This window comes from Lethenteron reissneri, chromosome 63, assembly GCF_015708825.2.
Source record: "Lethenteron reissneri isolate LAM-NWPU_2019-01 chromosome 63, ASM1570882v1, whole genome shotgun sequence".
Taxonomy (NCBI): domain Eukaryota; kingdom Metazoa; phylum Chordata; class Hyperoartia; order Petromyzontiformes; family Petromyzontidae; genus Lethenteron; species Lethenteron reissneri.
This window is the reverse complement of record NC_083841.1, coordinates 8,237,218-8,258,435: the sequence shown is the minus strand read 5'-3', so window position 1 is coordinate 8,258,435 and position 21,218 is coordinate 8,237,218. Positions and strand designations below refer to the sequence as shown.

Sequence of the window (21,218 nt, the reverse complement as noted above, 5' to 3'; positions counted from 1 at the left end):
TGGCCCCGAAGCTTGCCATAGTGTAAGGGACTGTGGTGATTTACAGCCAAGGTGAGTTAAGCGTGGACAATTAGACCCAAGCCGAAACACAAGATATAAAAAAGATCGCTTAAAAATATAGATTTAGTTTTTTTAATGATAGACTATAGTATTGTCATCAGTATGACATACGTATACCAAGTTTGCAGTCGATACGACATTGGAAAGTGGGTTAAAATTGAGTTACAAGATTTGAGGATACGACAACAGACAGTTGAGGATACAACAGACAGAGTTGAGGATACAACAGACTGAGTGAGTTAAATAAAAAGCGTGTAAAATAGCCTTAACGGCGAGACCTGCACCCTGCCGCAGTTCATCTCCTTTGTTTGTACAGCGGATTAAGGCTCATTGGAGGGGAGGTGTGCATTTCATACGGATATTTTTTATCGCTCGCCTTTGTGTGTGTGTACAACGAGCGCCTGCACGTGTTCGCGCATGCACGCTGCCACCTCCACATGAGAGATGGTGTATGTGGAAATGTGTGGGATAACTCCGGGCGGTGGTGAGCCAGCCAGCGAGCCATGTCCCTCAGAGAGGGTGCTGGTGCGGGGGGGGGGGCGGCGATCGGCGGGGGCCCGGCGATAGGCGGCCGACGAGGAGGAGGGGGGAGTGGAGGGGGTGGACGCCGCGCCCCTCCCGCTCACGAGAGCAGGGAGGTGGGCGTCAGCCCCCACAGGTGCTGCACGCTAACAGCACTTGCCCCAACAGTCTGTTAAGGCTACACGGGGGATCTTTGTTCCTGTTTAAAAGGGGCATTAGGGTGAGGAGGGACGTGGCACTTCCCCTGAGACTGCAGGGCACGCGGAGTCGGCTGAAGTGATGTGCGTTTGAGTGTAAGTGTAACGCGCACATTCACTAGTCTGTTTTATATCGTCGATGAATCGACCTTTACATATATATGATTCAACACTTTTGTCAATAGCGCTGTGGCCTTAAAATAAACAAATATATTCAAAATGTCACGTTTTCGGGAAATAGCCCCTTTATATCACGTAAACAGAGGCCAGAGACACAGTGTATACTATTAATAATAAGGGTCGGAGGCTAACACCAAGTGTGCTTGATGAGAAATCAAATGTAATATATTTCCTGTTGGGCAGTGTCTGTGGTTTTATGAATATTCGCCTTGTTTGTAATTTGTGCACGACTGCGGCAGCATCGGCATATGGGATTTATGTATGTATTTATTAATTTTATCACACGGAGCCTTTTCGCAATAGAATCGCGTCGAAATGCTGCGACAGACAAAACAATGTCAACACGGAAAAAGACAACCTGGCAGTGAACAACACAATCTTAACTCTGACAAGTGAACAGAAGATGATTATAATAGAGGTTTTTTTTTACGGTCAGATCACGTTAATATAAATGTGTAGTTAAACCGACCACTACCCAACAAAGTCAATTAGTAAGGTTTGTCACGTAAAACGAACATGCTAATTCGTTACTAGTACAGCACACTGGTGTGTTGGAGAGTAAATCCACAACATTTACAAGCTGAGTACGACGTTTCCCTAGTAATTACAACCAGCATTATCAGGCGGACAACCAGATTTTTGATAAATCCTCCTGTTTCGTTCCTTAAATGGAGGGATAGATGTGATGAAGTCACTTGTGAGCCCTTCACGTGAGAAGGGGCAGAGGGGCTTAATGAATGTATCTACATTACAATGGGTATCCATTTCGTGGTAAATACAAGATGATTAATTATCATATGAATATCAATTACGTGTTTGCTATGAATAAAGCAATTATTACAATAGGAAAGAGCAATATTCTGAGAGGACTACAATAAGACGACAATACGTACGTTAGTACATCACAGACAATCAGTGGTAGGGTGTGAAAATAACCTGATGTATTCAAATGGATATATGGACGTATTGGCGGTACACCAGTCCAGCATGATCAACTGGTTCTCATAAAACAGTCTGAAAAAAAATGAATGAGCACATCAGTCTTTAATTAACCATGTCGGAAAGTTTGACGCGATTTTAAGGTTAATTCATGCAACGTTCGTCTTCCGAAAGGTGCGTTGAACTGGTTTTGACGCACCACCACCCCGCGAGATGTTTTATATACCACGCACCACCGATGTACCGCCAATAAGGTCATATTAGATTTTAAGTTTTCATGACTGCAGGGATCCAGACTCTTTGGTTCTTTCGGTAAAGTCACGTATGTATAAAATTAAATAAATAAAATCACCATTATTTAATACCTACGTCACTTTACCGAAAGAACCAAAGAGTACGGTAATATTCTCTTCAGGTGCGACGCGTGCCTGTGGATTGATTCAGGGCTATGCGGGAGGTCTTTGTTTGTCTTTGTTTGGGTGAGTGGGGGGGGGTACTTATTGTTCACGCGTATCCGATAACGAGCTTTGCCATCGTTTTATCGGCTTTAGCGTCTCGCTCCACGACAAGGGCTTTACTGGGTTCACAGATGACGAGCGTTGTGTTATTGAAGCGTTCAGCACCGACACGGAGATCAGTTTAGAACGTTCTGCTGAGCCTTAATCCTTTACAAGTGAAACATTTCGGACGGAACATTTTTTTCTAGATCTTGATTTATACATAAATATTCGACTCGAGTGGTCTGTACATATATAAGCATTATAACCCTCCTGAAACATAATTGGAATTTAATTCAGCCTCTCTGTCACAATCACTCATGCTTCATCAGCAACATAAATCAGCAACAGAAACATCATCAGCAGTAAAATCGCTCCCATCAGTAGCAACAGCAGCAGCAGTAAAACGTCATTACTATCAGCTTTCTTGTTTGAGTCAACTCAAATTGTACTTGCTGTTGCTCTATCTCTGATTGCGTTCCTGAGATTGTGGTGGAAAATCTACACTCACCTGGCAAGGCCAGTCATTCCATAATGTATGAAACAGTATTTGGCGATGCTGCATGGCAATGGGTGCACAAGCAAAAAAGAAACAAAACTCCACAAACATACTCGCCAATAACACTGTGATCTTCAAATTAATACTGTATATAGAATATGCAACATTTTGCACAATAGTCCTTTTTCATAGCACATAGAGAGGCTATTGAAAGAGAGACTCGACAGTAAGAGTAGGAGAATGTACTCTTTGGTTCTTTCGGTAAAGTCACGTAGAAAGAGAAAACATTAAATAAAAAAATAGCATACGACGTTTCGATTGCACACAAGCAATCATCAGGTACAAATGAAAGAGAAAACAAAACCTAGTAAACTTAGAATTATAATGCAATACAACACAGATAGTCGGCTAACATAACAGTCAGCACCCTACCTGGTTAATTACGTTCTTCCAAAGATTGCTAAATTTAAGAGAGAGATTAAACACAGAACAGGAGACACATAGACATACACGTAAGCAGAGAGAGATAACACAGAGACACACAGAGAGAGACAAACACATAGGTACACAGAGAAACAACGCCTCTGTCGAGGCCTTAAATAGAGAGGGGGACAGAGAGGGGGGGGGTAGAGAAAATAGCATGTCAATGAGAGACCAGGCGCAACATCAGGAAACAAAACAACAAAACGAGCGGAGACAGAGAGAAAGAAACCACACTAAATCAAACAAACTTAGTAAAATTTGGAAATGTAATGCAATGCAACACAGAAAGTCGGTCAACACACAATTAACGCATGGCCTGGTTGATTACGTTCTTCCAAGGATTGCTAAATTAGAAGTTAAGTGTGAAATTTGAGAGAGAGACAAGACACAGACACGGAGACACAAAGACAGATACACGGACAGAGAGAGACAACACAAACACAGATAGAGAGAAAAAAACTTAAAACCTACCCTTAGAGGTAGTTCAAACATGCGTAACTGCAGGAAATAAGAGCGACAAAACGAGGGGAGACAGTTAGAGAGAAAACACACTAAATCAAACAAACGTAGTGAAATTTGGAAATGTAATGCAATGCAACACAGAGAGTCGGTCACCACACAATTGACGCATGGCCTGGTTGATTACATTCTTCCAAAGATTGATAAATGAGACGTTAAGTGTGAAATTTGAGAGAGAGACATGCTAATTTCTCTACCCCCTCCCCCCTCTCTCTCTGCCCCCCCCCTCTCTATTTAAGGCCTCGACACAGAGGCGTTGTTTCTCTGTGTACCTATGTGTTTGTCTCTCTCTCTGTGTGTCTCTGTGTTATCTCTCTCTGCTTACGTGCATGTCTATGTGTCTCCGGTTCTGTGTTTAATCTCTCTCTTAAATTGATCAATCGTTGTGTAGGGCTGTTACAGAGGGGCTGTTTGTGTAGGGCTGTTTGCATAGGGGCTAACGGATAACAAACACAGTGGGCGGGGACTCCGTGAGCACACGGGGTGGTGCCCGCAACGACGTCCGCACTGGACGGCGTGAGGGGGGTTTCGATCCTCTAGGGGGGTATAAAAAGGGATGAGCCAGAGAGCTCGGGGCTCAGTCTTAGGTAGTTAAGGGAAGACAGAAGACCGGCCAGATAGGCCCTGGACTCCCCCTGGGACGCCGCCCTTGTAAGGGCAGTGCAGGCTGGAGCCAGTGGCGTGGTCCCGGAACCAGAGTTAGACCTCTGGGATTCCGGGTACCGTAGCCCGACTGACCAGTGTCGGGCCAGACAGCCTCCCCTAGCCCGTTAGCGGAGGACTCGGCTAGGAAGGCTAGCTAGGGGTGAATTCCCAGTTGTACGGGTGAGGGGGCCGATACATCCCTCCAGTGCTGTAAGACATTGTGCAAATAAATACGTGTGCCTTACCACGTTGTCCACGCGTCTTCAAGAGTACTTCATCTGGCGTCAGAAGAACTAAGAACATGGACACGCGCCAATCAGCTCGAGCCAAGGGAACAGCAAACGGAAGACGCCGCCGAAATTGTCGAGCCCGAGATGGCTCAACAAGACAACGTGCAGCCGGGGCCGGACGCGTTCTTACCGGAGCGTCGCCATGAAGAGGAGCAGCGGACAGACGACCTGAGGCTGGCTCACGAGAGGCTGGCTGAACTGCTCTACGCCGCTGCCGCTACGCTGGAAAATATCACACGGCTGGGGGCTGGTGGTCCACCGCGGGGCGAGGGGAGCCGGCGTCCGGAGCGCCTTCCCGCCATTTCTGAAGATTCAAATTTTGAATTTCCCGCCATCGACGCGGCGACCGCCAGGGGCGTGGCCAACCTCAACCTGGGGTCCGACATCGGCCGCGCTGGGGCTGCCGCATCAACGACGGAGGAGGGCGCGTCATCAAGGCTGCGACAGGCGATACCATCTGCCGTTCGCGCCGAGACACAGCCGAGTCGGGGAGACAGCAGCCCACGGGACTCCACGGCAACCGCTGCGCTGCACCAAAGGCTGCCCCCGCTTAAAGAATTCGTGGGCGCAGAGGGCGACTGGGGCGGCTTCCAATGACGCTTCCTCGCCCACCAAGAAATGGCCAAATGGACAGACGCTGAAGCTCTCAGCGCCCTGCCGGCGCTCCTCGACGGCGACGCGCTTGCCGCCCTAACATCGGCGCCGAAGGAAAGGCGCTCTACGCTGCCGATGGCGCTGCAGCTGCTGGCCGGAGTCTACGGGCCTTCCGCGGAGTGTAGGCAGCAGTTCTACGACCGCCAGCGGGGCGCGAAGGAGTCGCCGCTGGCTTACAGAACAAGCCTCCTGGCATTGGCCAAGACAGCCTTTCCTCGCATGGACGAGGACGGGGTCGACGCCATGGTAACTGAGAAGATCCTCCTGCTAGCAGACGACCTGGACATCGCCGTCGTGGCACAGGAAGATTCTGAAATGACTTCTCTACAAGCGGTGCGACTCCTCCACGCCAACTTGCTGTCGCAGCGGCGGAAGGCCAGCAGGGCAGCGGCTGGGCGTGCGGTGGCGGCAGCCACCCTTCCGGCGGAGGAGGTCTTCGCCGTCAACCATCGTCGGCAGCAGGGGACGGGAGCGCGGCCGGCCCGGGATGGGTCGAGCCGCTTCGACCGTCCGTCATCGCCGCCGCCGCTTCCGCGCTGCTTCAACTGCGGCGTCCGGGGCCATGTCGCCTCGGGGTGCCGCTCTCCCCGACAGCGTGGGACGACGCCTCGCCAGGACGCCGGGCCTCCTCCTCCTCCCAAGCTCCATCAGCATGATCCGGCGAGTCGCGACACCACACATGTTTGGCCAACACACACACCTGTCGCACACTCTCGCATCGCAACAAATGGGGGGACGACGTTGCATCGCGACGGGCCGGCGCGTACCACTGTGGGGACTCGAATTGAGCCCGGGCAGTGGTCCGCGTTGGCCCATCGCGTTGTGGCCGCATCGTCAGGGTCGTCGGCCGTCGTGGGACTTATTGACGGGGTTGAGGTACGCATCCTGGTTGACACGGGGGCATCGGCGACCATTATTTCCGAATTGATTTACAACATTTTGCCTGTCCAAAGCCGTCCCTTACTACCAGTTAATGTCCCATTCTATGCGGCGAATGGGGGCTCCCTTGGTATTATTGGACAAATTCGAGCGCAAATTTGTATTGGGGATATCAAATTATCAGGCCCGATTTTTGTCTCCTCCTCACTGGCGGTTCCGTGCCTGCTGGGGACAGACTTCTTGGGAAAAATGCCGATCCGTATTTTAATAGACCAGGGATGTATTGAGCTCCCGTCGGGACGGCGCATGGCGTTTTTACCCTCCCCTTCGGTGATTCGGACGGCGTTCGTAACCATACCAGCGTCCGTCGTTGAAACCGTTCGTGTGCCGCCGGGGGCTCAGATGTTAGTACCTCTGAAACTTCGTCGGCCCTTCGCAGAGGGTATGGGGGCCCACGGGATCTTGTTGGGACCGTCTAGGGCCGGGGTTAGTGGACCGCAATTGATCCCGGCCCTGACCGTTGTGAGGGGAGATGGGGACCCTTTCATCGCAGTCCTCAATGTGGGATCGCAACCTGTTGTGGTTCCTCGAGGGACGGTGCTTGCGCACGCGACGCCAATGCCCTGCGAGGAACCGGTTGCGAATCACGTCGGCACCGCCACCCGACTGCACCCACATTCGGACAGCGATGACGGGTGGCTCGACGCGCTTTGTGCGGGATCGACGGACCTGTCAAATTCAGAGCGCCAACAGCTTAGAGCACTACTGCAGGAGTTTTCCGACGTTTTTAGTCGGAATAAATATGATTTGGGTTGCACTCATCTGCTGCGTCACCATATTGACACGGGTGACAGCGCGCCAATTCGCCAAAATCCGTTTCGGTTGAGTCCCGCCGAAAAGGACCATGTCAAATTGGCTGTGGATGACATGTTAGCCGCCGACATCATTTCTCCCTCTACCAGCCCTTGGGGAGCACCGATCGTCCTGGTTAAAAAGCAGGACGGCTCGTTGCGGTTTTGCGTTGATTTTCGGCGCCTTAACAAAATCTCGGTTTCCGACGCATACCCGCTCCCACGGATGGATGAATCGCTGGACGCCTTGGCGGGAGCGCGATTCTTCTCCACGCTGGATTTACTTTCGGGATTCTGGCAGCTTCCTCTGGATGATGAATCGAAACCTAAAACTGCTTTCCGTACACCGCACGGCCTGTTCCAATTCAACCGGTTGCCGATGGGCTTACACTCAGCGCCGGCAACCTTCCAACGTTTGATGGAATTGGTTTTGGCTGGATTGCAATGGGAGTCGTGCCTGATTTATTTGGATGATGTTATTGTCTTCGCTAAAACTTTTGACGAACATCTCCAGAGGTTGCGGGCGGTTTTCCTAAAGATGCGGGCTGCTAATTTGAAGTTCAAACCCCAAAAGTGTCATTTGTTACGCGATTCCGTGCGTTATTTGGGGCACATCGTAGGGCGCTCGGGTATTGCTACCGATCCCACCAAAACGCAGTGTGTCAGCTCCTGGCCAACTCCCACCACGGTGGGAGAGGTCAGGAGTTTCGTCGGCTTCGCGTCATATTACAGACGGTTCGTCGCCGACTTTGCAACAATTGCCAAACCCCTACACGCATTAACATCTAAGGGGGTCCGGTTCCACTGGGGTCAAGAGGAGGAGGCTGCTTTTTGCTCCCTTCGGGACGCCTTGGTAAAAGCTCCTCCCTTGATCTACCCTGATTTTTCAAAGCCGTTCCTGCTCGACACCGATGCGAGCAACACGGGTATTGGGGGCGTGCTTTCCCAGGTGGTTGACGGCGTCGAACGGGTGGTTGCGTACGGCAGTCGGGTGTTGTCTCAAGCAGAGCAAAGATATTGTGTTACCCGCAGAGAACTGTTGGCAATTGTCTATTTCATCCAACAGTATCGCCCATATCTGTACGGTCGGCGTTTCACCGTCCGCACAGATCATGCGGCACTGCAGTACGCCCTGCGAGTTCAACAGCCATCGGGACAATTGTCCCGATGGTTGGAGATCCTCCAGGATTTTGATTTTGACACCACATACCGTAAGGGCGTCCGCCACACCAACGCGGACGCTCTGTCGCGCATGCCAACCACCTCGGAATGCGCGTGCCTCCTGGGGTCGGGACGTTGCAAACCAGCAGGGGACGGGTCGGTTCCGGGCCTTGTGGCTGCCGCCGACGGCGGGACAGTTGTTCTGAGTTCCATTGAACAACAAGGGAAAGATTCCCTGTTGGGTTTGCACATCCAGGAATGGGGGCGCCTCCAGATGGAGGATACCTCCCTCCTCGCGTTGCGTCGTCGCGCCGGGGAGGCAGGGCGGGGATCGGGTGATGCCGACGCATGGGAAATGCACGCGGGGTTGCTGTTGCACTGGGACGGGAAATCCCACCGACACCGGCTGGTGGTCCCTTCGGGCTTACGGGGTAGGGTGGTGTGGGCTGCTCATGAGCGCCTCCTCCACCTGGGTACCCAAAAGACCCTCGCCTTGCTCCAGCGTGATTTCTTTTGGCAAGGAATGACAAGGGATGTCCCTGATCTGTTGGCTTCATGCCCGAGGTGTGCACAGCGGAAACCACCAGCGCGAGAATCTAACCCGCCCTTGCAGTCTATCAGGGTCTCCAGAGTAAACGAACTTGTCGCGCTGGATATTCTGGGCCCATTCCCCGCCACCCCTAGGGGAAACAGATACTTGTTAACCGGGGTCGAGTATTTTACGCGCTGGCCTATGGCCTGGCCCCTGGCCAATCAGTCGGCAGCAGCCATCGTCGACGCCTTTGTCCAAGGCTATGTCATGGACAAAGGTGCCCCGGAACGGCTGCTGACCGACCAGGGTAGAAATTTTTCCGGAAAACTCCTCCAACAGGTTTGTGAGCTCCTAGGAACGAAAAAGATTCGTACTTCCCCCTATCACCCGCAAACTGACGGGATGGTCGAGCGTCTGCATCGTACCATCTCGTCTATGTTATCACAGCAGGTTTCGGACTCACAGACGGATTGGGACTTGAAAATCCAAGGGGTCTTGGCAGCATACAGATTGGCCCCCCATGCTGCAACGGGATTTTCGCCATTCTTCCTCATGTATGGGCGCGACCCTGACCCACCCATTCGGGCGCAGCTGCAGATCCCCACACCACTAGGAAAAACTAAATTAATTGACCATGTCAAATTTAACCTTGAAAAATTGACGGAGGCACGGGATGCTGCCATGTTAAATTCGGAACAGCGTCAAAAAGCTAACGAGCGCCTCAGACTGGGTCGCGCGCACGTGCTGCAGTGGAAGCCGGGGGACAGAGCATGGCTGCACTGCCCCCAGGTACCGCTCGCAACATCCCCTAAACTGGCGCGGCCGTGGAGGGGGCCCGTGGAGGTGGTCGAGGTTCTGCGGCCTCAGTGTGTTCGCATCAAATGGGGGAAGCGCCGGTGGTTTGTGCACCCCTCGAGGCTAAAACCATTCGTTGCGGTGCGAGGCCCCACTCCACACACGCATGGCCAAACATGTGGGGGGTCGGCCGACTCAGAGGGTCCGTCCTCACTGCCCTCGCCTGACGTATCGCCGGCTGTCCCACCCACAGGTGCACCGGGACTGACGAGCTCGCACCCACCTACTGCTGCGAGGGACGCCGAGGGTCTCGCGACGTCAGACGCGGACTCTATACAAAACGAACAACCGCCACCGGCGGGTTCGCCACCCGGGATTGCCCCGTGTGACGGGCCTGCAGCAAGGACACGCGCAAAAATGCGCAGACTCTTATAATGCATTGGACGAACATTTTTTTTTTCTCTTCTTTCTTACGTACGGTTGCGTGGTGCTGCGTCGGTGGGGAGCTCCTACCACATTTTTTTTTGTGTGTTGCATGCGTGCTGGGAGTTCCCTGCTATACCTGTATATATACGTCGCTCTTACGGTATTCGTATTTATTCAGGGGGGGTGCGTCGGATTGTTCCCTTCGGGGTTGTGGGTTTTGTTGTTGTCATTGTTGTTGTTGTTGTCGTTGTTGCTGTTGTTTCCTTCATGTTAGCGTTAAAAACTTTTTTTTAAGGCACACGCGGGGATCCAGGGGTTAAATAACCTTTATTAAAGTTGTTGCAGCCGGGACGGCTGCGAGCTGTACAGGGGGGGGTGATGTAGGGCTGTTACAGAGGGGCTGTTTGTGTAGGGCTGTTTGCATAGGGGCTAACGGATAACAAACACAGTGGGCGGGGACTCCGTGAGCACACGGGGTGGTGCCCGCAACGACGTCCGCACTGGACGGCGTGAGGGGGGTTTCGATCCTCTAGGGGGGTATAAAAAGGGATGAGCCAGAGAGCTCGGGGCTCAGTCTTAGGTAGTTAAGGGAAGACAGAAGACCGGCCAGATAGGCCCTGGACTCCCCCTGGGACGCCGCCCTTGTAAGGGCAGTGCAGGCTGGAGCCAGTGGCGTGGTCCCGGAACCAGAGTTAGACCTCTGGGATTCCGGGTACCGTAGCCCGACTGACCAGTGTCGGGCCAGACAGCCTCCCCTAGCCCGTTAGCGGAGGACTCGGCTAGGAAGGCTAGCTAGGGGTGAATTCCCAGTTGTACGGGTGAGGGGGCCGATACATCCCTCCAGTGCTGTAAGACATTGTGCAAATAAATACGTGTGCCTTACCACGTTGTCCACGCGTCTTCAAGAGTACTTCAGTTGGAAGAACGTAGTAATCAACCAGGTAGGGTGCTGACTGTTGTTAGCCGACAATCTGTGTTGTATTGCATTATATTTCTAAGTTTACTAGGTTTTGTTTTCTCTTTCATTTGTACCTGATGATGATTACTTGTGTTGCAATCGAAACGTCGTATGCTGTTATTTAATTTATTATTTTCTCTTTCTACGTGACTTTACCGAAATAACTAATGAGTAATTCCTGCAGTCACAAAAGTGCCAAATCAAGTTTGTAGGAGAATGTACTTTACACCATGGGGCCTGATAAGAATTTACATTTTGCAATGTTTGCTGATTAACACTGTTTACACTGGTAAGTGAAGAATTACCTATTAGTCGATAGAGTAGAAATAAACTCCTTAAAAACATATATTTTTTAAAACAACGGGTTATTAACAACTTCGTTTAACTCGCGGTCGAGAAGTACTTCAATGATGCGGCGCCTGCTTCCACATCAACGCTTACTCGAATGAATTGATTACTTGCGTAATTCGTTGACACGGAGCCGGCGCGCCTAAGACACAAATGTTAATTGCTTTTAAAGAGCCAATTAATTGATTATTTGATACAGGCATGTATTGTAATCGGATCTGAGTACGTGTGCAAAATTTGTAATGCATTGGACAACAGGAGTAGACTAAATTTTGATTACAAGATTTGACCACGACAAACATAGGAGTCACGTTAAGTAAAACCGTTGAATAAAGACAAAATGTACAAATAAAAAAGGTCATGAGGTGAGGTTGGAAAGCCCAAGAGGGCTATATGAAAACCACACTAAAAAAGAACAATATATATAAAAAACAGATTGTTCAATCGATTAAACAAAGCATATTAAATTTCGATTTAAAGCTTTCGTGACTGCAGGGATTCATCTTCTTGGTTCTTTCGGTAAAGTCACGTAGAAGGGAAGTAATAAAATAATAAAAATAAAACATAATAAAACAATTCTCACGACGTTTCGGCCACAACGCAAGCAGCCGTCCTCAGGTGAAAACCAGGTCCGTCGAGGCGACAGAGTCTGAATGAAACAGCACACGGGCTTGGAGCATATATATAAGCTGGGCGCATTGACAAATGAATTTGCATATCAACAGGAATTTAGCATATTTATGGGAAATGCAGGAATGTGATTAGTACTGCATATGCATGTGCATTATGCAGGAATAACAGCATCAAAGGGAGCTGCAGTTACTGCTGCTGCAGCAGTTGCTGCTGCTGCTGCAGTTTCTGCTGCTGCTGCAGTTGCTGCTGCTGCTGCACTTGCTGCTGCTGCTGCACTTGCTGCTGCTGCAGTTGCTGCCTTATCCATTTTAATATAACACTATGTATTATTCTACCCACCCTAATGTGTATCATATAGCAGTATCAGACTCTGTCGCCTCGACGGACCTGGTTTTCACCTGAGGACGGCTGCTTGCGTTGTGGCCGAAACGTCGTGAGAATTGTTTTATTATGTTTTATTTTTATTATTTTATTACTTCCCTTCTACGTGACTTTACCGAAAGAACCAAGAAGATAAAGCATATTAATTACATTTAAACATGTTAAACTCAGCCTAAAAAATACATGTTTGTTGTTTGTGTGCGCATGTGTGCTTATGTGTGTGAGTTATGCTTCAATTATTATCCAAGCCATCTAGCACAGCACACCACATCGCTCTGCTGGACGTATACGTGTAGGCGGGCGTATACTGAGGGAGCTGTGGTGCAGCGGTTAGCACAGAATCCTACATAGCCATCTATATGAGTTCGATTCCAGGTCAGAGTGGCTAATACCATTGGCAAGTGGCATCAGAACTGCGTCGAGTCAATCTCTCCATATGAACTCAGCACTGACCAAAATTTAAACTAATAAGCAGCATAGTTTAGCCACTGTAACCAAGGTGGTGCCGTATATTCACATAAACCCCCACGGCCAAACGCGTTTTGGTGTTATCATCAATCAATGTTCTGCGTAAGGGCTCTGGGTTAAAGGGAAGTGTATATATATATAAAACTAACTGTGAACGAGCAGGCTCGAAATCCCCTTTGGTCTGTATGAAAAATTTATATATCCAGGGGAGCTTTTCCCTGTGGGTCTAGGGGGTCCATTCCACCCGAGTGGTGTCAATATCGTGGCCCAGGGCCTCCGACGTCCCATCGGAGGTTATTTTGCAGGGTTACCACTTGGAAGACTTGGAAGAAGTGCCACACAAATTTTCCAAGGCACTCGCGGCTGGAATGCCGAGCGTGATGCATCCTCTTTCGGGAGGGTGGGTTGTGTCATCGGTCAGCACGTATAAAGGAAAAATAGGTTGATCGGTCCTGGTTAACACGTGAATTTCTATTTTTGACTTTGAACTTTCGTGACCGCAGGAATTCATATTATATGGTTATTTTGGTAAAATCACGTAGATAGAAAAAATAACAATAAAATAATACAAATAAAGTGAATAAAAAAATCACGACGTTTTGATCGCAACACAAGCGGTCATCATCAGGAACAGGGAGGTTAGCCTCTGAGGGCAAGCTATTTATAAAGGTTTAGAGATGGGCGGGGCAGCTAATGTTAATGTAAGAGAAAGCTCCGACACCGACAGTTGGTCTACACCAATTAAAGAGCTGTTTATAAAGGTTTAGAGATAGGTGGGGCAGCTAATGTTAATGTAGGAGAAAGCTCCGACACAGGCAGTAGGTCTACACCAATCAAAACATTGCACCTCGCTCCACACATCCACACTGCTAACAGTGGAAGTTGACAAGAAAACACAAATCAAGTCATGACCCAAAGTGGTTGATGACATATTTCCAATGATTGCTGAGTCAATAACCTTCCTCTTGGTTGAAATTGTCTCTGTGTCTGTATATATGGATGGCTTCATGAACGAATATTTGTTGATAGCCAGTAGGCTTGCAAACTACCATCGTCTTAGAGAAATCAATTTCGTGTAAGCCAGCTGCATTAAAATAATGATCAGCCATGGCAGAAGTATTGGTCCTACCATGTTTCAAATCTGCCTTATGTTCACGGACACGGTCCGAGACATGTCGCTTAGTTGTATTTCTAGTCTATAAGACCCTCCACTGTTCTCCCACCCATGCATCCATCAATCCTCACGGCCAGCACCTTCTCAATCTCTGATGTAGAGGTGATACGCGCTGGGATTAAGGATCGTAGGCACAGTGCGTGATGATTGGCTGTGTAGGTGGTGACGCGCGCTGACGGTGGAGGATCAGGGGTCAGCGCGGGGTCGTGGGTTACGGGGTACCGATTGGCTGTGGGCGGTGACGCGCTGAGAGGGAGTGATCAGGTGGCAGCGCAGTGTGATTGGTGGAGTAATGTTAACACGCGCTGGGGAAAGCGGATCGTAGAGAGAGTGCGTCGTGATTGGGTCATTAAGGAACGACGCTCACGTCGACGCCGCATCAGCTCCGTCCCTCGTGAGCAGGGGCTATAAAAGGGGATGCACACAGGCGTAAGGGCAGTGTGTAACCAGCGAAGAAGGAAGACGGGGATGAAGACCTAGAGCCCTGCGGTACCTAGCCCCGCTGTCCTAAGGGGACCGGGACTCTGTGTAACCCAGAGGCGAGTGTAGTGGGTGTAGCCATAGGTCTACACGAGCCGAATGTACTATGTGTAGCCAGGGCATAGGGCTTACACGAGTCGAGTATATTGTGTGTAGCCAGAGGCATAGGGTCTACACGAGTCAAGGGTATCGGGTGTAGCCAGAGGCCTAGAGCTTACACGAGATTAGTGGAGTGTGTCGGAGGAAGAAGAGAGACCACACGTTGTATTGTGATACCTAAAGGATTTAATAAAAGTGTGTTACCCGTCAAGAAGTTCCTGCCGTCAATTCCCATACTTCAACTGGCGTCAGAAGTGAAACGGTCCTCCAAGCATGGATACAAGGAGGAACCGTCGGACCCACGGGATTGACCACGAGGACAACCTCGACGACGCGGGCCAGCGGGCATCAGGGGGTGAGGAAGAGGAGCTGCCCACGGGGCAGGATCCACCGACGGCGCCGGTCGAGCGACGGGGGACTGACACCGTGCTTCGCGAGGCACACTCCCGTCTGGGGGAGCTGCTGCTCGCCGCCGCGTCCATCTTGGCGGAGATCAGCTCGTCGGGAGGAGCGGGGACGGCGGCCGACGTGCTACAGGGTCGCCCTGCAGATTCCCGCCAAAACGATTTGGCGATTCCCGCCATTTCATCCGCTCCAACTTTTGGCGGGAACGGCCATCACCACGTGGCAGCGGTTCTCCATGCGCGGCCGCTGACGTCACCAACGCGCGCGGCGGACCGCCATCACACACCCGCCACTGGGGCCGCCATCTTACACACCGACGGGGGGGCAGAGAGGAAGCACGAGGAGGAGGACGACTTTATCTTTCAGCAGCGCCTTCCCACGTTGTCAGCATTCAAGGCGGAAGGCGGGGATTGGAGCCAATTTCAGCGCAGATTTTTGGCGCATCAAGAGATGTCCGCCTGGTCCGACGCTACGGCACTGCGGGCACTGCCTGCCATGCTGGACGACAACGCGCTCGCGGCCTTCACGTCCGCACGCAGGTCGGACCGCTCCACGCTCAAGGATGCGCTGGCTCTCATGGCCAAAGTCTACGGTCCTCCCTCGGCGTGCCGCCATCATTTCTACGCAAGACGGAAGGCGGACACGGAGACCGTGCTCGCCTACCGCACGGCGTTGCTCGCTCTCGCTGACGCCGCGTTCCCTCGTATGGACGAGGAGGGCCAAGATGCGATGGTTTTGGAGCAGCTGCTCAAGTTGGCGCAGGACCTGGGGGTCCCCATCAACACGGCCGACGACACCGATATTTCTTCATTACGGGTCGCCACGAGCATGCAAGCGCACGAGGTCCTTCAACGAAAGCAGGGGGTCGTCTGCAACGCTGCCGTGGCCTCAACTCCGGGTCCGGTTGACACCGTGCCCCAAGTCGTCAGCCCACGAGAGGACGCGTTCATCGCGGGACGAGCGGGGGACTGGAGGTCGGGGGGTCGTTCACCTCTGCGAGCGGCCCGCAAGCTGGAGCAACCGAGATCTCCGACTACTGTCATCACCTGCTATAACTGCGGCCTTCGTGGCCACGTGGCCTCCGGTTGCCGCGCCCCACGTCAGCGCGCCATGGGACCTCGGCTGGACGACGACCAAGGCCCCAAGTCATCACTGCAAACCCCGGCAAGTCGCGGCACCTCACATGCTTGGCCCGCATACTCGACACGTATGGGTCGTCGCGTTGCGACGAGGGAGAGCCGAGTAGAGTTCGGGGATTCGGTTCGGAGAGGGGGGTTCGGCCGGGACCGGGGAGACATTAAATGGTCGGAATTGGGGCACAGAATAGTGGCTGCCTCAGCGGGTTCATCCGTCGTTACCGGATCGATTGATGGGGTCGAGGTCAGGGTGTTAGTGGACACGGGGGCATCGGCGACTATTATTTCGGATCTCATTTATAATATTCTCCCGGTACAATGTCGTCCGCTTCTTCCGGTGGATGTGCCATTTTACGCCGCTAACGGGGGATCGTTGGGCATTATCGGTCAGATTAGGGCGTCCATTTGCATTGGTGATATCAAATTGTCGGGACCCGTTTTCGTTTCATCTTCCCTGGCGGTTCCTTGCCTATTGGGCACTGATTTTTTGGCGAAAATGCCCATCAAAATTCTCATTGATCAGCGTTGCATTGAATTACCATCGGGTCGCCGTATTTCATTTTTGACGAGCCCTAATGTAATTCGGACGGCGTGCGCTACCATTCAGGCGTTAGCAACACAGACCGTGCACGTGCCCCCGGGTTCACAAATGTTGATTCCCCTCCGGTTACGGAAGCCATGGGGGAAGGAGGCCTCGGAACAGGCCATGCTTTTGGGTCCTTCTAATAGGGCTGTTGGAGGTCTCGATTTATCGGTGGCTCACACTTTGGTTGGGGCAGACAGGGATCCGTTTGTCATGGTTTTAAACGCTGGGGCGCGGCCGGCCGTCATTCAGCAGGGCACCGTGCTGGCTCACGCGGCACGGGTCCCTGCGGAGGAGAGGCTGGTTGCGCAGGCTGATCCGAGCCCCACGAATAGCGTACCATCAAAGGAGGACCTAGATTGGATTGATATGCTGTGCGCGGACTCTGACGATTTGTCAGCGCTACAGTTGGGTGCGTTGCGCGGGTTGCTGATTGAATTTTCGGATGTCTTCAGTAAACATAAGTATGATATCGGATGCACGGACCTGCTACGTCACCACATTGAAACGGGCGATGCGGCACCGGTCAGGCAAAATCCCTTCCGACTGAGTCCTGCTGAGAAGGAACATGTTCAGTCGGCAGTTAACGATATGCTGGAAGCCGACATTATTTCGCCTTCTTCCAGTCCTTGGGGAGCACCTATTGTGCTCGTTAAAAAGCAGGACGGGTCCCTGCGATTTTGCGTCGATTTCCGCCGCCTGAATAAGATCTCGGTGGCCGACGCGTATCCGCTCCCCAGGATGGACGAGTCTCTCGATGCATTGTCCGGTGCGCGATACTTTTCGACTCTTGATTTATTGTCCGGATTTTGGCAGTTGCCACTCGACGAGGAGTCTAAGCCTAAGACTGCATTCCGGACTCCAGGGGGCCTGTTTCAGTTTAACCGGTTACCCATGGGACTTCACTCCTCTCCTGCGACGTTTCAGCGTCTTATGGAATTGGTTTTGTCGGGCTTGCAGTGGGAGACGTGCCTCATTTACCTTGACGATGTCATTGTTTTCGGTAAAACGTTCGAAGAACACCTCCAGCGATTGAGAGGGGTGTTCTTGCGAATGCGATCGGCTAAATTAAAGTTTAAACCGGCCAAATGCCATCTTTTTCGTAAATCCGTGAGGTACTTGGGTCACATTGTCGACTCTTCGGGGATTTCTACCGATCCTGCGAAGACGGACTGTGTCAGTTCGTGGCCGACGCCCACGTCAGTGTCAGACGTGCGCAGTTTCATCGGTTTTGCTTCGTATTATCGCCGATTCGTTGAGCACTTCGCCACCATTGCAAAGCCCTTGCACGCTTTAACGGCAAAAGGAGTGAAGTTCCGGTGGGGACCGGAGGAGGAGGCTGCATTCTGCTCCCTCCGGGACGCCTTGGTAAGGGCCCCACCCTTGTGCTATCCGGACTTTGAGAGTCCCTTCTTGCTAGACACGGATGCTAGCAACACGGGCATTGGGGGAGTGCTGTCCCAAGTCGTTGGAGGGGTCGAACGGGTGGTCGCCTATGGTAGCAGGGTGTTGTCGCCGGCAGAGCAGCGCTACTGCGTCACCCGTCGTGAACTACTTGCCATTGTTTTTTTTGTACAACAATTCAGGCCATATCTCTATGGTCGTCATTTCACGGTCCGGACGGACCATGCGGCGCTCCAGTATTCATTACGGGTTGCCCAGCCCTCGGGCCAATTGTCGCGGTGGTTGGAAGTCCTCCAGGACTATCAGTTCACGACTACGTACCGTAAAGGGTTGCGACACACGAATGCCGATGCCCTGTCGCGGTTGTTGCCTTGTCACAAATGTGCGTGCTTATCGGGATCGGCGCGCTGTAAACCTCCGGTTACGGAAGGTAGGGAGGCGTTGGTTGCGACCGCGAGCACACCAATTGGGGATGGTCCCGCTACCCCAGGGGGTCAGGACTCGCTGCTCTCACTGTCGTTGATTGAGTGGGGCCGTCTCCAAATGGCGGACAGCTCCCTGCTGGCATTGCGCCGAAAGACGGAGGGTTCCGAAGGTAGCCACGACCGAACTGGCTCCTACGAGCTTAAGCAGGGCCTGTTGATGAGATGGGACAGTTTGTCCCGGCGGCATGCGATTGTGGTGCCTTCTGCTGTGAGGGGGAAGGTTGTCTTGGCCGCACACGAACGCCTCTTGCATTTGGGGGTTAACAAAACGCTTGCCCTGCTTCAGCGTGACTATTATTGGCCGGGAATGGGGGGTGACGTGGTGAATATTCTGAAGGGTTGTGTTGAGTGCGCCAGACGGAAACCACCGCCCGTGGCAGCTAATCCACCGCTGCAATCTATTCAGGTCTCGCGCACTAACGAGCTCGTTGCACTCGATATTCTGGGGCCCTTTCCGGTCACGCCTAGGGGTAATAAGTACCTGTTGGTGGGGGTCGAATATTTTACCCGGTGGCCTATGGCGTGGCCACTCGCCAACCAGTCGGCGGCGGCTGTGACGGACGCCTTTGTCCAGGGCTATGTCCTGGACAAGGGGGCTCCCGAACGCTTGCTGACTGACCAAGGGAAAAATTTTTCGAGTAAATTACTGCAGGAGGTGTGCGACCTGTTGGGTACCAAAAAGGTGCGTACCTCCCCGTACCACCCGCAGACGGACGGGATGGTGGAGAGGCTTAACAGGACATTGACCTCTATGCTGTGCCAGCAGGTGTGTGAGTCGCATGTTGATTGGGACCTGCAGGTCCCTGGGGTCCTTGCCGCGTATAGAATGGCCCCCCATGCAGCTACGGGGTTTTCCCCGTTTTTTCTAATGTACGGTCGGGAAGCCGACCCGCCCATGGAAACGCAGCTGGGTCTGCCCGCACCACGAACTAATTCTAAATTGGCAGAGCATATTAAATTTAATATTCATAAACTGACAGAGGCAAGGGAGGCCGCACGGCTTAATTCGCGGGCTCGCCAAATTGCGAACGAGCGGTTGCGGGCACGGAAGGTGTCCGTGCACAATTGGGAACCAGGTGACAAGGCCTGGCTGCATTGCCCTCAGGCACCTTTGGCCACGTCGCCTAAATTGTTGAAGCCGTGGCGGGGACCCGTGGAGGTCGTGCGGGTGGCACGCCCCCAGTGCGTTCAGATAAAATGGGGGAAACGCCGTTGGTACGTCCACCCCTCCCGACTGAAACCGTTCTCGCCTCCGTATGGCCTCCCCTTGTGTCGTGAGGGCCGAGCATGTGACGTGACCGACGACCCTGAGGGGGAATTGTCCTTGCCTGCTCCTCACATGTCTCCGCCTGATCCGCTCCCAGGTGTCTCGGAACTGACTGCTGCCGACCACCGGCGGCCGGATCTTCACGGCGGGGCCGGTCCTTCCAGGCCAGACCCGTGCCGTCTAGAGCTGCCGGAGACACCGGACGGTCGCCAACGTCCCGTTCCATACGACGGACCGGCCAGACGGACTCGCGCTAGGTCGCGCTACTTTGTGTAACCTACCACGTGCGGAGTCGAGGCAGCCGGAGCGCCTCGGCACTGCGTGGGTCACAGTGACACTTGGCGCGTTCGTTTTACGGTGTTCGCTTTTATTGTGTTGTTCGTCGGGCTGTATATTGCTTCATATTTAAGGTTGTGTTATGTTGTTGTTGTTGTGTTACGGGGCACACTGGGATGTGGAGTTCTTTATTACTGCGTTGCGTTATGTTGTGTTGTAGGTTAACAGCCGGGCCGGCTGCAAGCTATGTGGGAGGGGGTGATGTAGAGGTGATACGCGCTGGGATTAAGGATCGTAGGCACAGTGCGTGATGATTGGCTGTGTAGGTGGTGACGCGCGCTGACGGTGGAGGATCAGGGGTCAGCGCGGGGTCGTGGGTTACGGGGTACCGATTGGCTGTGGGCGGTGACGCGCTGAGAGGGAGTGATCAGGTGGCAGCGCAGTGTGATTGGTGGAGTAATGTTAACACGCGCTGGGGAAAGCGGATCGTAGAGAGAGTGCGTCGTGATTGGGTCATTAAGGAACGACGCTCACGTCGACGCCGCATCAGCTCCGTCCCTCGTGAGCAGGGGCTATAAAAGGGGATGCACACAGGCGTAAGGGCAGTGTGTAACCAGCGAAGAAGGAAGACGGGGATGAAGACCTAGAGCCCTGCGGTACCTAGCCCCGCTGTCCTAAGGGGACCGGGACTCTGTGTAACCCAGAGGCGAGTGTAGTGGGTGTAGCCATAGGTCTACACGAGCCGAATGTACTATGTGTAGCCAGGGCATAGGGCTTACACGAGTCGAGTATATTGTGTGTAGCCAGAGGCATAGGGTCTACACGAGTCAAGGGTATCGGGTGTAGCCAGAGGCCTAGAGCTTACACGAGATTAGTGGAGTGTGTCGGAGGAAGAAGAGAGACCACACGTTGTATTGTGATACCTAAAGGATTGAATAAAAGTGTGTTACCCGTCAAGAAGTTCCTGCCGTCAATTCCCATACTTCACTAGG

The 21,218-nt window shown here is 52.4% G+C and overlaps 1 protein-coding gene across 2 annotated transcripts in view; it reads left to right on the top strand.

The window, feature by feature from the left end:
• Window positions 1–825: 825 nt before the first annotated feature.
• Window positions 826–21,218, top strand: part of LOC133358640 (galactosylgalactosylxylosylprotein 3-beta-glucuronosyltransferase 1-like) — a 54,597-nt gene continuing 34,204 nt past the window's right edge. For both annotated transcript variants that reach the window (XM_061577026.1, XM_061577025.1), the window contains exon 1: window positions 826–875. The gene's annotated coding sequence lies outside the window, so the exon portion shown is untranslated. The remainder of the gene's footprint in view (window positions 876–21,218) is intronic.